This window comes from Crocodylus siamensis, chromosome 3 (assembly GCF_052110815.1).
Source record: "Crocodylus siamensis isolate JL-2025a chromosome 3, ASM5211081v1, whole genome shotgun sequence".
NCBI classification, from domain to species: Eukaryota; Metazoa; Chordata; order Crocodylia; family Crocodylidae; genus Crocodylus; species Crocodylus siamensis.
In genome coordinates this window covers 114,764,925-114,779,230 of record NC_143397.1, presented here as the reverse complement: position 1 = coordinate 114,779,230, position 14,306 = coordinate 114,764,925, and positions in this window count along the sequence as shown.

The window sequence follows — 14,306 nt, the reverse complement described above, 5'->3', positions numbered from 1 at the left end:
TTTTGGTCAATTCTGTCCCCACTCATCTTCACAGCTGCCCCTCCCCACATTGTGCTTGGAACTTACCCAAGTGTACAGACCTCAAGAGCCAGAAGTCCTTTAGCAGCAATTCCACAGTTCCCTGTTCGTGGCTCCTAGCCCCTCTGCACCTCTCCTCTACTGCCCATAATTAGAATAAACAAAGAGGAGAGTAGTGAGCTTTTACTATAAGGGCAAACAGGAAACACAATGGAGATGGCTTTAGAATGGGCTACAAGGTACTGATGTAGACAGGAATGGCCTGTGGTTTGAGATGCTTGAGGGCATCTCTTAGTATCCATACTGGCTATCGGTGCACACTTCCCTAAGATTCAGTCAAGCCTTTCAAGCTCGCTAAATTACCATTTTAGCCAAGTGGCTATAGTCTGCAGTTCATCCATTGTGGCTAATTTGGAAGACAAGAAATATCCTTTAATCCTACTATTATCACCTGAGCACTAATGCTCCAGTGCCATCCTAGGGTGGCATGTGTAGATGCTGAGACTTTACTGTGGAGCTAATTAGACCTGGGTTGGCTAATGTGCACAGTTGACAGCCCAGAAGTCACAAGTTTGAGACTGCAGCAGAAGCGCTCCCAGCACAGTCTATTAGATTCCAGTGAATCTGCAAATTCTGCTAAATACTTTGTCACAGAGACACAAAAAAGGAATCTAAGCAGTGGAGAGCCAGCAGAGCTATGTTTGCATGCAACTGACCTCGTGCTGGCTGCAGTAAAGGGATGTCCTGCCTCTGGCACATCTCTGTCCTTACCTACAAAGAATCCAAACCTGGAACACAGATCAAAGAGAGAGGTGGCATTTTAGCAGGTAAATATTTTCTTAGAAAAAAGCTGAATATATTTTGTCTGCCCACAGCTCCTTTGCTCCTGGGATGCTGGCTTGATTGATGTCTGCAGCTGAGCTGAAAAGCTAATAGCCTATTGCTTTAGAGTTTACAAGCTGTTGCTTGGAAACATTACCTTTGTTGTTTCTATTACTGGCAGCCCTTAGCTCTAGGATTCCTGAGCTTCCTACCTGACTCAAGGCTCAGACAAGCATCTACTGGCCTCTTAAGTGATCGCCATTATTCCTACCAGGCCATCCCTCCAGCACTCCCTGCTTTGTTGAGCTGCTACATAGCTAAACAGAGATGCTCAAGGCCTGCAAAGCAGCAGCTTCTTCCCAGGAACTAAGGGAGATAATGTTTACTGAGCTCCTGCTATGTAATGACTTAATAGGCTCCTGGGACCTGCAGGGATATTGAGGGAGAAGTCCCTCTGCCCCAGCCCTTGAAAAAAACAGTTAGTTAATAGCAGTCTAGGGTGGGGGATGGGGGGACAGCTATCATGCATCTCTCCTCTTGCTCTTCCATATCTTCTTCTGACATATGTTAATAGTAATACTAGTCATTATATAGTGTCAGGCCTCTCAATCAAAGAGTCTACATGCTCTAGGGACATGAAAAGCAAGATCATTGGCAGGTATAGAGCAGGCAGCTCTGCTGACTTGAATGGTACTGCTTGATGCTAGCTGAGGATCAGGCCCATCATAACTTTATGCCTCTCAGCACTACAGAGAGATAAATAAATAACCCTGAAATACAGGACAAAGCCAATAGAGTAAGCTCACAGTACTTAGTTCTTCCAGACTGCTTGACTGAAAAAAGCAGCAACATCTTTGAAGGAATGCCAAGAAAACTATCTAGTTATAGCATACTAATACAGAATATTAACTTTTGTAATAGCAAGAGAGTCCACGAAGGTGCTCACTGAGTTCTCTGGTTGTGGAAGCTACTAGAAGACAGTCAGGGCAGGAGTGTGCATATGTAGCAAGGCCTCATGTTTGTGGGTTTTTACAAAACGTTTATTTGGGCTTGGCTCTTTGTAAGAAATGCCAGGAATGTAGGAGGCAATACACTGGTCCAAGTGGCCAAGCTCCAACTGCTAATATAGCCACTTCCAGCTTGCTTCATCCTCGTTAGGGCTGTGCCTGCAAGGATAAGGCCAAAGTCCTAGGAAAACTGTGAAGAGCTGACAGTTTGGAGGGCTGTGCGAAGCTTTGGTCACTGATTCGATCCGGTGGAGATTTGGCCCAATTCAGTGGCCGAATCTCCAAATCCAAATCGAATTAGCAGACCCTTTAATCTTTCTGAATCAAACCAAAATCCTCCAAGTCTATTTAGAGAGATTCAGAGAGATTTGGCAATTTGGACATAGAGACAGCTTTAAATGTTTTTCTACATACCTCTAGGTAGCAGGTGGCTCGTGAATGCTGCAATGGTGGGGTAGATGGAGTGTCCCACAGGAGTGCAGGGGGGTGCCCAGTGCACTCAGCAGAAGACCTGGAAGTGGACCTGAAGCACTTCTGGTCCACTTCTGGGTCTGCCAGGGAACATGCTTGGGGAGACCCTCGTGCCTCCCCGACTTGGCGACTGGTGCCTCCTGGGTCTGGGGTGGCACTCAGGGTCCCTCCCGTGGCTGATCACTGAGCCAGGGGTACAGGGTGGGCCATGGTATGCTCCCTGGCAGACTTCTGGCCTCACTGCTGAGCACATGGGCCCCCCCCCACAGTTTTGTGGAATGCTCCATCCACCCTACCATGGCAGAGTTCATGAGCCACACCTGGTACCTTGACGTATGTAGAAAAAACATCTAAAGCTGTGTCTATGGTCGAATCGCTGATTCTCCGAAGCAGCATCAAATCTTCAGATTCAGATTCAGCCAAATCGAATCAGGACAGTGATCTGAATCAATTAATCAAATCACTGTCCTGATTCGAGCCGAATCCAAATCCAAATGAAATATGGCCCATTTTGTACACCCCTAGTGATTGATTTGTAGTGATTGCCCAGGTATGTAGGCTGTTGCCTAGGCATATATTCAGGAATTGGCCCTCGCTGTTACAGAATGTAGGGGGCAAGGTGGGATAGAATCTGAATTCTCAGTATTGATAGCAGCACCAGCCTCTGAGCTCTTGCCTCCTGCAGTCTAGTAGCAAAGAGAGCCAAGGAGTTAATTCAAATATATAGGTTCAAAAATGGCTTGTAATCCTGTTGGCTTCTATTTTTAGGCACCTTCAATTAGAGACGTATGGTTAAATTCTGGCCTTGTTGAAGTTGATGGGAGTTTTGCCATTAACTTCCAAAGTGCCCTAGACTCCACCACCGGGGTCTGATTTTCAGAGCTGCCAAGCATTCATCTCTTCAGTGTGGGGAGGGGAGAGCATGCAGATTAATATGTAAATCAGATGCATCTTCATAAAAGCCAGTGAACTGCATGATATCCTATGTTTCAGACATGGCATCATATGTTAGATGCTAGCTGTTGTGTTAAGCGCCTATTCCATTTTCTATCGGTCTGGCCTTCCAAATGTTAAATGAGCAAACATGTTGGCAATAGCCAGCATCTCTTTTAAAATGAAAAAGCCCACTGGCAAGCTAAACTTGTTCTCATTTTAAAACAAAGACAAGGGGGGGAAACAAACAAATGAAATTAAATAAAAATAAGCAGATAGAACACAACAAAACTTTCAGGTTTGAACTAAAAAGCCATGCTGACAAACAAATAATTATTTCCCTTCTCAAAATAATATAATTAAAAATGTATTCTGGCCAAACTGCAAACAATCCCTTTGTAAATTATAAACCATGTTGGCAGACTATAAAAATTCCAGCCAAAACCAAGAATCATGTGGACAACAGAGCAAAATTTCTTGTCTGCAGGGAAAGAAAAAGGCAGTCTTTTGAAAGGCAATTTTGTAGACTTGAAGAATAAAAAGGATAGGGATGCTCTGCAAAGTCCACTGAAATTTGCCAAGCTTTGAAAGGTAAGTTAAAACTTGATTTAAGACACTAACAACAAATCAATCTTAACATGTTTTAAAGATTTTTTCTGTAACAAAGGAAGAATAACACTCCAAAGAAGGCTTAATCCTTTGGACTGTAAACTCTCTGAAGTAAGGACCATCATTTTGGTGCAGATGTGGAAAGCCTAATACAATAAGATCCTAATCCATGAGCATGATGTAGTAGCAAAATCACTGGCGACTGGGCTATGTGGGGTGCCCCAGTTGCCAGTGATTTTGCTACTACATCATGCTCATGGATTAGGATCCTATTTGTATTAGGCTTTGTGCCAGAGTTTATTGCTCCTGGGCACCACATTTACATGTGCACCTGGGACCGCAGTATGTTGAGCCAGGTCAGAGCAGCCCCAGCTGACAGGGGGCCTGGGAGTCCAGTCTGCCAGCCCAGGACTGCTCCCCACAGCTAAATGTGCTGCAGAGGGGCTGGCTGGGGCACAAAGGTGCTCCAGTGTGGGGCTAGCCAGCAGGCACCCTTGTGCCCCAGCCAGTCCAATCAGTGTCTATATGTGCATTGCAGCACACTAAATAAAGCTGCTGCAGGATAGTAATTGTGTTTACAAGTGCTAACATGAGGAGGAGTTAATTTGTTTCCTGAGGCCTAATAGGGTGGCATGTGTAGATGCTGAGACTTTACTGCGGAGCTAATTAAGCGATTTTGCAGTAAATGTCTCATATAGATGAACCCAGTATTAACTGTAATGGACCTATAACAATGCCTAAAAAGTTCCCTAAAATGGTCAAAGCAACCAAGCTTCTGTTTCAACATCTCTACAGACACAGGCAGCAGAGAAGGGATTATATGGGTTATATTGGCTTTATAGGTAAGGGTTAGACTTCTAGGAGGAGATTTATTAAATGACCTAAGGGTGGCAGGACACAAAATCCCATCAAATTAAATGGGAATTGCATGTCTCTGGCTAGAAGATGATGTCACCAAATGAAGCAGAACAGCAGTGCCAAGATACGTCCCAGCAGAGCTGATCTGTTGAATTAGGTGAAACACATCACCTTTTGTCCCACCCATTGATCTTGTGGGACAATGGGAGACATGCTGCCTGCTTCCAGAGATTCCACCCCTGGCAATCTCTGGGGTTTCTGGAGGTTGTCAGGGACACAGCTTTGCAAGCAGGGAACACCAATTCTCCCTGCTTCCAGAGATGTGTTCTGGAAGTCCCAGAGGTGTGTCTCTCAAAGCAGGGAAATGCAGAACACTCTGGTGCAGTATGATGTCCTAGGACTGGGGCTGCCAATCAGCTGATTGGTGGCCCCAGCCCTAGGATGGCACTGGAGCATCCTGGCTTTACTCCTTTCCAGAGACAAGCCTCTGGCAACCAAGGAAAGTCAGGCATGCACTCCCCCAGCTCAAGGGGGTCAATACTGCATAGGAATCACTAGGCCACACAGGACTGGGTCCTTCAAACCCAGAGAACACCTGCCCAGTGTTACAAATGAGTGTGGGCAGGTCTGGGCTGCCCACGCTCTCATGTCATAAAGCAAATAGATATCTGCTGCAAAGAAGCAGCACAATTTATTTACCTTTTCTTGCAGCCACACTGTGCTGTGACTAAAGGTATAGATGACTGTTTGCCATTGCTTTGTGCTGCCATAACATTCTTGATGGCAGCACAAAGGTGACAAAAGGCACCATCTGTTTCTACCCTCAGTCACCCTTGGTCATACTGAAAGCTCCACCTTCATAGTTTGTAAAAATGAAAGCTCGGCTTCTGCAAATTCTGATTGCAGTGAGAAGAGGAGGCAACTACACTAGCCTCTCTAATCTACCATTGCTCACCTGTTGCTGATGTTTCCTCAGCTGGAACCCACTTCTCTTGTTATTCAGAACTGCTACTGTTTTCCAATGAGATAATCAATTTTAATCGAATGTACATTGATAGTGTCAATTCATGGGTTGGGCTGCAAATTGGGCAGATGGAACAGCCTGCTGACTGTCAGATATAGCACAGGTCTATATCACAGAGAGGCTGACTTTTTTTTATCATCTTTTAATCCTCCCTCCTCATAACCTAGTTAAGACACGGATCCGAAGACCCCTGTTGCAGTGCCATAAATATTCAGGTCTCTTTACAAATATCAACTCTTTGTTTCTGCCTACACCTGTTTCATTATTCCATTTCATTATCTCCATTCTTAATGCAAACTCACTGTTGTCTTTCCAATTACCACCGCATATTTCTCTATGACTTTGATCCTACTACGTGGCTAGGCTAGGCCACTTGCTTTGGATCAGGCCCTAAGCCCTTTCTGTGCCACAGTCAGCCAGAATAGAGCAGCAAATTGTCTTTTGGATTTGATATTTCTAATTTCTTCCACAAAGAACAAAGACAAAGAGCAAACTGATGAAACTTCCAGCCTGGTTCATAACTTCATATTTTTATACGGATGTTTGTTGCCTAAGCTGAAATGTCAAGAATTCATTTTTCTGCCTCTCCATCTTTGGCTTTCTTTGGCAGTTGCAGCATTTGGAGGTGAAAGTAGAGCTAGTTGAAAAGTTTGGAAGTAAAATGTTCTGTTTTGAAATATGGAGCTTTTACAAAATCATAAATTTCCTTAAAATTGTCTATTTTCAGTTTTTCCCAATTTTAAAAATATGTATCTTTTCCCATCATTTTTCACTACACATTTTTTATTTAGCCCTTGTTTGCTGTTTTCCTCTCTCCTTCTTTCTCACTTCTTCACTCCAATCATTTTCAAAAATCATTTTGAACAATTAATGGGTCCATTTCAGATCCTGCCAGTAGTCAAGTTTTTGCTAGATTTTAAGCTTTCAACAAGCTGTAGACTCAAGCTGGGGCTCAAACTTTTTGTGGATCAATAAAATCCCTAACATCCATGTCTGGTCATCATTTTTGGGAATACATTACAAATAGCACTTACTCCTCAAGACTTTAGGAGCTATATATACACGATGGCATTAATAATGATTGTCACTTGTATTCAAGTATGATTACTACTAAACTGGAAATCAGTTTCCACCTGTAGGGTTCAGGAAACGCGCCACAACAAGTTGGTGTCTATGTTCTCTCCTATGGATGGCCAAGGTAGTACAACAGTGTTCTGTTGCTCATTCTGCTTCCTTCATAGCAGAGTGCCAAGCTCACCAATCATGAGCCATATCCTCCCAGGACATTTAGTTCAGCCAGGGAGACTATGTCCTGCTTAATAAAGTCCTTTTAGCAGAGTTTGGGATGGCCAACCTTCCCATTGCCTTTTTCAAATTCACTTTACAGAACTGTCTTAGGCAGTTAGTTGTCCATATGTATGATGTGGCCAACCCAGCTCATTTGCCTTTGTGCTGGCATGGCTTCCACACTTGTCATGGCAGCTAATCATAATACTTCATTGTTGGTGATTTTGTCAGACTATTTAATTCCCGTTATTATGCATTGGTGGCATTGTTGCAGGTAGTTAAGTTTTTTGATATGCTGACGATAAAGAGGGCAGGTCTCTAATGAGTGTAGAATACAAGGGAGCACAACAACTCTGTAAGCTTGGCATTTTGTAGACATTTTGACCCCCCCATCTTGTCCACAGTCTTTTCTGTAGGCAACCGAAAGCTGAGCCAGCTGACTTCAAGCATGCTGAAAGTTCTTTGTCAATGCTGGTGTAATTGGTAACTGTGCTACCTAGATAGCAAAAGGACTTGATGTTATTTCATTGGCTGCCATTCAATTTTATTTCTGGTGGTGATGGAGATGATAGCTTTCTGCCAGAAGGTGGCTGGTACAGGACTTCAGTTTTCTTTACATTAATACAGAGGCCAAAAAGGGATGCAACATGGGCAATGGAATTCAGTAAATGTTGCCGGTCATTCTCAGAAAGGGTGATAAACGCTGAGCCACTAGCATACACTAGATCATTTACTTCACTTTGTTGGGATTTGCTTTTGGCCTTGGATCAGAGGAGGTATAGAAGTCTGCCATCAAATTGTGTTGCTAGGGTGACACCTGTAATGGTAGTACATGCAGCGACTTCTAGCACTCCAGCTAAAACCAGAGTAAATAATGTAGGGGCAAGCACACAGCCCTGTTTAACCCCATGGACTACAGGAAAGGCATCAGATGAGTGAGCACCCACTGATACATGGGCCTGCATGTTGCATGGAAGCAGCCTATGAGGTTAATTAGTTTGTCTGTGCAGCCAAACTTTGCAAGAAGGCACCAGAGACAGAGCGTCCAACAGAGTCAAATGCCTTACTATAATCAACAGTTGCAACACACAGGGCATTTGTTGTTTGGCAGCTCTCTCCTGTAACTGGTGTATGGTAAATATTATGTCGGCAGTGCCGCATAATGAATGAAAACCACCCTGGGATTCAGGGAGTACATCATCTGCAATAGCCTAGAGCCTTTTCAGCAACAGCTTACCAAGGATCTTACTAGCAATGGAGAGGAGTAAAATGCCACAATAATTGCCCCAGTCATGTCTGTCTTCTTTGCACTTGTAGATTGTTACAATTTCAGCATCTTTGAAATCCTGGGGTAAAGCCTTGTTTGCCCAGGAGAAAGTAAATAGGTCTAACAAAGCTTTGTGCAGTGTAGGACCACCATTAAGCACTTCAGCTGGGATTTCATCAGCTGCAGCTGCCTTTTCACATGCCAATTCCATAAACGCATTCTTAGCCTCCTCTAGAGTGGTGGATCTTCAAATTGATATCAAACTGGTCTTTGCTTAATTGAGTCTACTATTTAATCCACGGATCACAATGGAGGAGGGTTGCAAATGTTCTTCCCATCTTTCTAATATCATACTGTGTTCAGTCAGGAGGGTGGTACTGTCAGTGGACAGAACTGGACAGGTATTAGCTCTTCATAAACCATAAATGGCATTTTGAAAAAGGTGTTTGTAACAGGAAGGTCAAACTCCAGGCAGAGTGTTAGAAGTGATTCTCCGGGTTTAAAGACCAATGTCTGAATTTCCCCATGACTTAGTTCCAAGTGGTGTAGTCGTGTCCAGTTTGTACACTGAAGTCACCCAATAGTAGAATCTTATAATTATTGGGTATGTTTCTTAGAGTGTCACTCAGCTGGCTGTAAAACTGAGTCTTCTTCTTTGGAAGCATGTAGTGTTGGGGCATAGGCACTTATTATTGCCAGAAAGTTGTTTTATTATTATTGCCAGACTGTGTCCTGCCCTCATTTTGTTTTGAGGCTGTTTTGAAGCCCTTTGTTTCATTTCAATTTCACTGTTTCAAGCTCAAAATGAGTACAAACAATGTTGAAACGAAATAGCCAGAGAAATTTTGCACAGCCGTAGAAGGTAGCTGTTCTGCATCTATTTGGGTGAAGATAAAGGTGGAAAAGTGCCATGGTGATATTATGGTGGGAGGTTCTTACAGAACACCGAGTCAGGAAGAAGGGGTGGATGAGGCAGTATTTAAGGAGATAGCAAAAGATCCAAAAATTATGAGATGGTCCTGATGGGGGTTTTAAGCTTTCTGGATATAATTATTTATTGCTGTTATTTGCTGGCATAATATTGCAGCCAAACATAATGTTGAGCAAGTTCCTATGTGGAGGACAACTCTGTGTTCTAGAATAGTGGTGCTCAATTTTCAGCCCATGGGCCAGATCCAGCCTGCAAGACCATGTCATCCAGTCCACGGGTATCCCCTGGAAATGTGATGGTGCGGAGTGGTAGCTTCATGAATTGCTGCTACTCTGCTACCAAATTTCTGGACCTGCAGGAAGCCCCACAGGCTGGATGACATGGCCCTGTGTGCTTAGATTTCACCAGCATGTGGTGGGGCTGTCACGTGAGGTCATTTTACAGCAGAATCCAATGTGCAAGTTGTGCTGATACACAGCTAGATCTGGCACATGCAACTGGATCTAGTGCATGAGGTCAGTCTGATCTGGTCAGACCCAGCACACAGGGTCAGGCTAGTGCATGGCCAGATCCAGTGCACTGGGTTGAGTTTCACATGAGATCAGGCCAGTGCACATGGCTGGATCTGGCATGCACAGCCAGGCTGGTATGCTAGATTGTACTTGCAAACCAACCCTGCACACTGACCCCACACTGGATCAGATCCATGAACTCACACTATATGTAGGATTCAGCCTCCATACCAGCCTTGCACTACACATTTGACCAGTAGGGCCAGAAGGTTGAGCAAAGTTCTACAAAGTTGAGGCTATGACTAGAAAACCCTTTATTTTGGATCTTGTCCTGACCAACATGGAAGAATTGGTTAAGGATGCAAAGGTGATAGGAAACTTCAGAAGAAGTGATCATGATGTGATAAAATTTATGATTCTGATACAGGGATGACAAGGGATTAGCAGAACTAAGACTGGATTTTTAAATATTAATGCTGAATCAAATTGAAATTCTAGGCACTGTTCAAGTTATAGTGATTATATGCATAGGTAATAGGTGCTGTTCTTGGATATGTGACTTGAACTGCAGGCAATACAACTTCCAAACAGTCTACCTATAGGAATCATAGGAAAACAGGGCTGAAAGGGACCTCACAAGGTCATCTAGTCCAGCTCCAGTGCTTTTCTCAAGGCAGGATCCTCCCTGACTAAACCATGCTAGCCAAGGGTGGTCTAACCTGCTCTTGAAAATTTCCAGGAATGGAGATTCCACAGTTTCTCTAGGTAGCCTTTTCAAATGCTTGACCACCCTTATTGTCAGAAAGTTCCTCCTAATATCCAACCTAAATTTCCCCTACTGCAGCTTTGGGCCACTGTTCATAGTCCTGTTGTCTATGGCCACAGAGAAAAGCCCATCTCCATCCTTTCTATAACTGCTCCTCCTTTTTTTCTTCTCTGCACTAAATAAGCCTAGTTATTTTCAGCTCTTTCCCATAAGTCTTGCTTCCCAGGCTACTAATCATTTTTGTCTGTATATGCTGGACTCTTTCCAATATGTCCACATCTTTCTTGAAATGTGGAACCCAAAACTGGACACAACACTCCAGGTAAGCCCTCACCCTTGCTGAAAAGAATAAAGGAATAACTTCCCTTGATTTGTGAAACATACTCCTGTTAATGCAACTAAGTATACTGTTGGGTTTTTTGGGGGTTTTTTGTAGCGTCCAAGGACTGGTGTACCCTTGACCTGCGATCCTGGGTCGGCATGACCAGCTGGACGTGGGTGGGGTAGATAATTGGCCAGGTGGGTAAGTGAGAGGAGTCAGGAAGTTTAACACGTCTTGGTTATACAGAAAGTTTATTTTTACTTACACTACAGGAGATTGCAGCATAGGGAGGAAGTTGTGGTTGCACGGTGTAGAAAGAGAAGTTGAGCTATTCAGTTCAGCAGGCAGATATTTTCACTGCACAGATTACAAACTGCGTGGTGCAGATTTTAAGCAAAGCATACAGGTAACTTTGATCTGAAGATTTTCGTGATCTCTTGATGAGAATTGACAAGCTGACAGAATGGATACACCTGAAAACATTTGCCGTAGGTGGGGAGAGGTCAGTGACTGGCCAGATCACTGACTATGTCTCCTGGGCATGCGTGGAGGTCTCCGCAAAAGGCGGAAATCTTTCCAAAGTTATAGTTTACCAGGTAGCCTATTACAACATGCCAGACTTGAATAATTATAGGACTGCCAATCATGACTGTGAACAGACTCTGTGTGTTCTTAGGTTTTATGCGAGATTGATTGTGCATGTGTTTTACATTCAAGCGGGGTGGGGGTTGGATACAGAACTATAATGACAAAATATGTTATGTTAGCCTTTTAACCTTTTTCCATCGGCATCTGAAACCAAAGATTTTTCTTTGACAGTTTTGTTTTGTTTTTTTGGGGAGAGGAGGTTGCAACAAGAATATGCTGTTGGCTCATAGTCTGTTTATGGTCCACCATAACCCCTAAATCCCCCTCTGCAGCACTGCAGTCTAGCCAGTCATTCCCCAATCTGTATTTGTGCATGCAATTATTTTGTTCCAAGTGCAGGACTTTCCACTTGCCCTCATTGAACCTCATCTGATTTATTGCAGACCATTTCTCCAATCTACCCAGGTCATTCTGGATCCTATCTCTACCCTCCAAAATATCCGTAACTCTACCCAACTTGATATCATCTACAAATTTGGTAAGTGTGCTCTCAATCCCATCAATCTCAGCCATTAATGAAAATACTGAACAATACAAGACCCAGAACAGACCCCTGGGAAATCCGACTTGATACTTCCTCCCAACTAGTCATTGAGTTATTGAGGACTACTCACTGAGTAGTATGATCCGACCAGTTATGTATTCATGTTACAGTATTTTCATCAGAATTTTCTTAGATTGTCAATCCTATCACATACAGAGCCTGTCACCTTATCAGAGAAGGAAATCAGGTTGGTCAGGCATGATCAGATCCTCAGAGAATACTTCCAGGCCAGAAGGTTGAACCACCTGGACAGCAGTAGACGGTTTTTTGTTAACTGCGGGCCAATCCAGGCTGACAACAGTGTACTGCTGGGATCCCCTCTTGAGCTCATGGAGTCATGGAAAGAGTTGGCTCTGTGCCTAGAGCTCTGACAAGCCTTTTGAGTTCTGTGGAGAAGGAGCATATAGTAAACATATTACTGGAGCTTTCATTTGCATCTTTAGCCTTGCAGTACCTCTTTTTAGGATGCCTGATCCACTCATGCACTGGAAACCCTCTCTGTCAGATTCCCAGCTGTACCAGCTGGTCTGAGAAAGGTACACTTTCTCTATGCTGTAATTAAAACCATAGTTCTGGAATATTCTGTCCATCTGTTGACAAGAGTCCAAATACATATGGGGAAACTATCCTTGAGCTAGCTGTGAGCTGGCAATCTGGATGGATCTGCATGGTAAGCTAGTGAGGTTTTGGGCTGTCCTTTCCCTAATACATGAATATCACATGAGCTGTTGCAGCAGCTACATGAACCCAAACACAAGTTTTGCAGCACTAACCTACTCAGAGTGCCAGCCATCAAGTTTGGCCTAAGGCCCTTCTTCTTTAACAAACAACAGCCAATGGAAGTCATCTCTCAGTTGACCAGTTTCCTCTAAGCACACGAACACAAACTTCTAATAGCCTTAGTAAGACAAAGTAGGTATTAATTATTTAGGTATAAGAAGCAAATTGACTGGGAATGTCTGTCTCCCTACATCAATTCCAGTAAATAGGCCCCAGTCCCACCCCACCTTTTTGTCATACAGATATTTCATATGATTAATTTTCTGTTTTCTCAGTGTATATGTTGAAGGAAATGGTGTGGTGTGGTGGTGACCCTCAGAAGCCTGCCAGCAATCAGCGGTAACAAAGGCCTATTAGTGCACTGAGGCCAGAAGTCGCCTGGCTTTTGTTGTATTCAGGCCCTTGCAGTTGAGAGCTTGTTGTCAGCAACTGGATTTCATTATGTACTAAGTTGGGGGGGGGGTGGAGGGGTATACTTAGGGGTAGATCCCGGAGAGATGCAGTGGTGCAGTTCCACCCCCTTGATTCTTGCTCCACCCAAACTTTAAAACCAAATACCTGGGAGGGGCAGCAGCATTTCTATTCAGGCAGTGCTGAAGGAGTTGATTGACTTCATGGTTCATTATAATCTACCTGATTCCTGCTAATCTTTCTTCACCCCACAGGTATTAATGGCATGTTCTCCTTTTCAATGTTCTTACATTCCATTAATGTGTGAAGTGTTGGATGTACAGTCAAGATTCTCAAGAAGGCTAGACTTTGTTTTGGCAATCTGAATAAGAGATGAGCATTTAACTATAATGACTACAAGGATAATAAAACTATACAGTTTGACCATTTTTGCCTAGTTTTTTGTCACTTTAAAACAATATATAATCTAGCACATTAAAATAGTTATATTTCGTTTTTAAATTGATCTTAAACAAAATAACATAGCACTGGACCCCTGACATATTAGTATATCTTCTAATTTCTTTTAACTGGAAAAAAATACATGTTGTGTTATATGTGATGATGCAATACACCATCTGCACCCCCTCTTTTCAAAATTCTAGGTCCACCCATGGGTATATTCCTGCCAATAGGTGCTGCTTTCCCCCTGCTACTGCCTGCTGCTTTGCTTGAAGATCATTGAGTTAAAGCCTTTTGTGGAGTTCAGTGAAGCTGACTGAACTTACTTGGCTTCCCCTGGCTGTCCCTGTCTGCTCACACTGGGACAAGCAAAGCCCTGCAATACACAGAACTGGACAAAGACAGTATCCCAGTAAGCAGGATCCTGCCAGTGCCTGAACCTGAACTGTAAGTGCCAAATACAGCAAGAGAGAAGGGGACTCTCTGCCCTGCAGGGACTCCAGACCAGGGGGTTCTATTCTGCTGATGGTGCGCTCAATGCAGCTGCTCTATACGATGACAACTATGGCAGGCCTAGCCTCAGTGGGCAGTAGCAGTGCTCCTAGCAGCTGGGCTAGCCTGTCCCACTCCAGCTGTCCCATACCACTACCTGGTG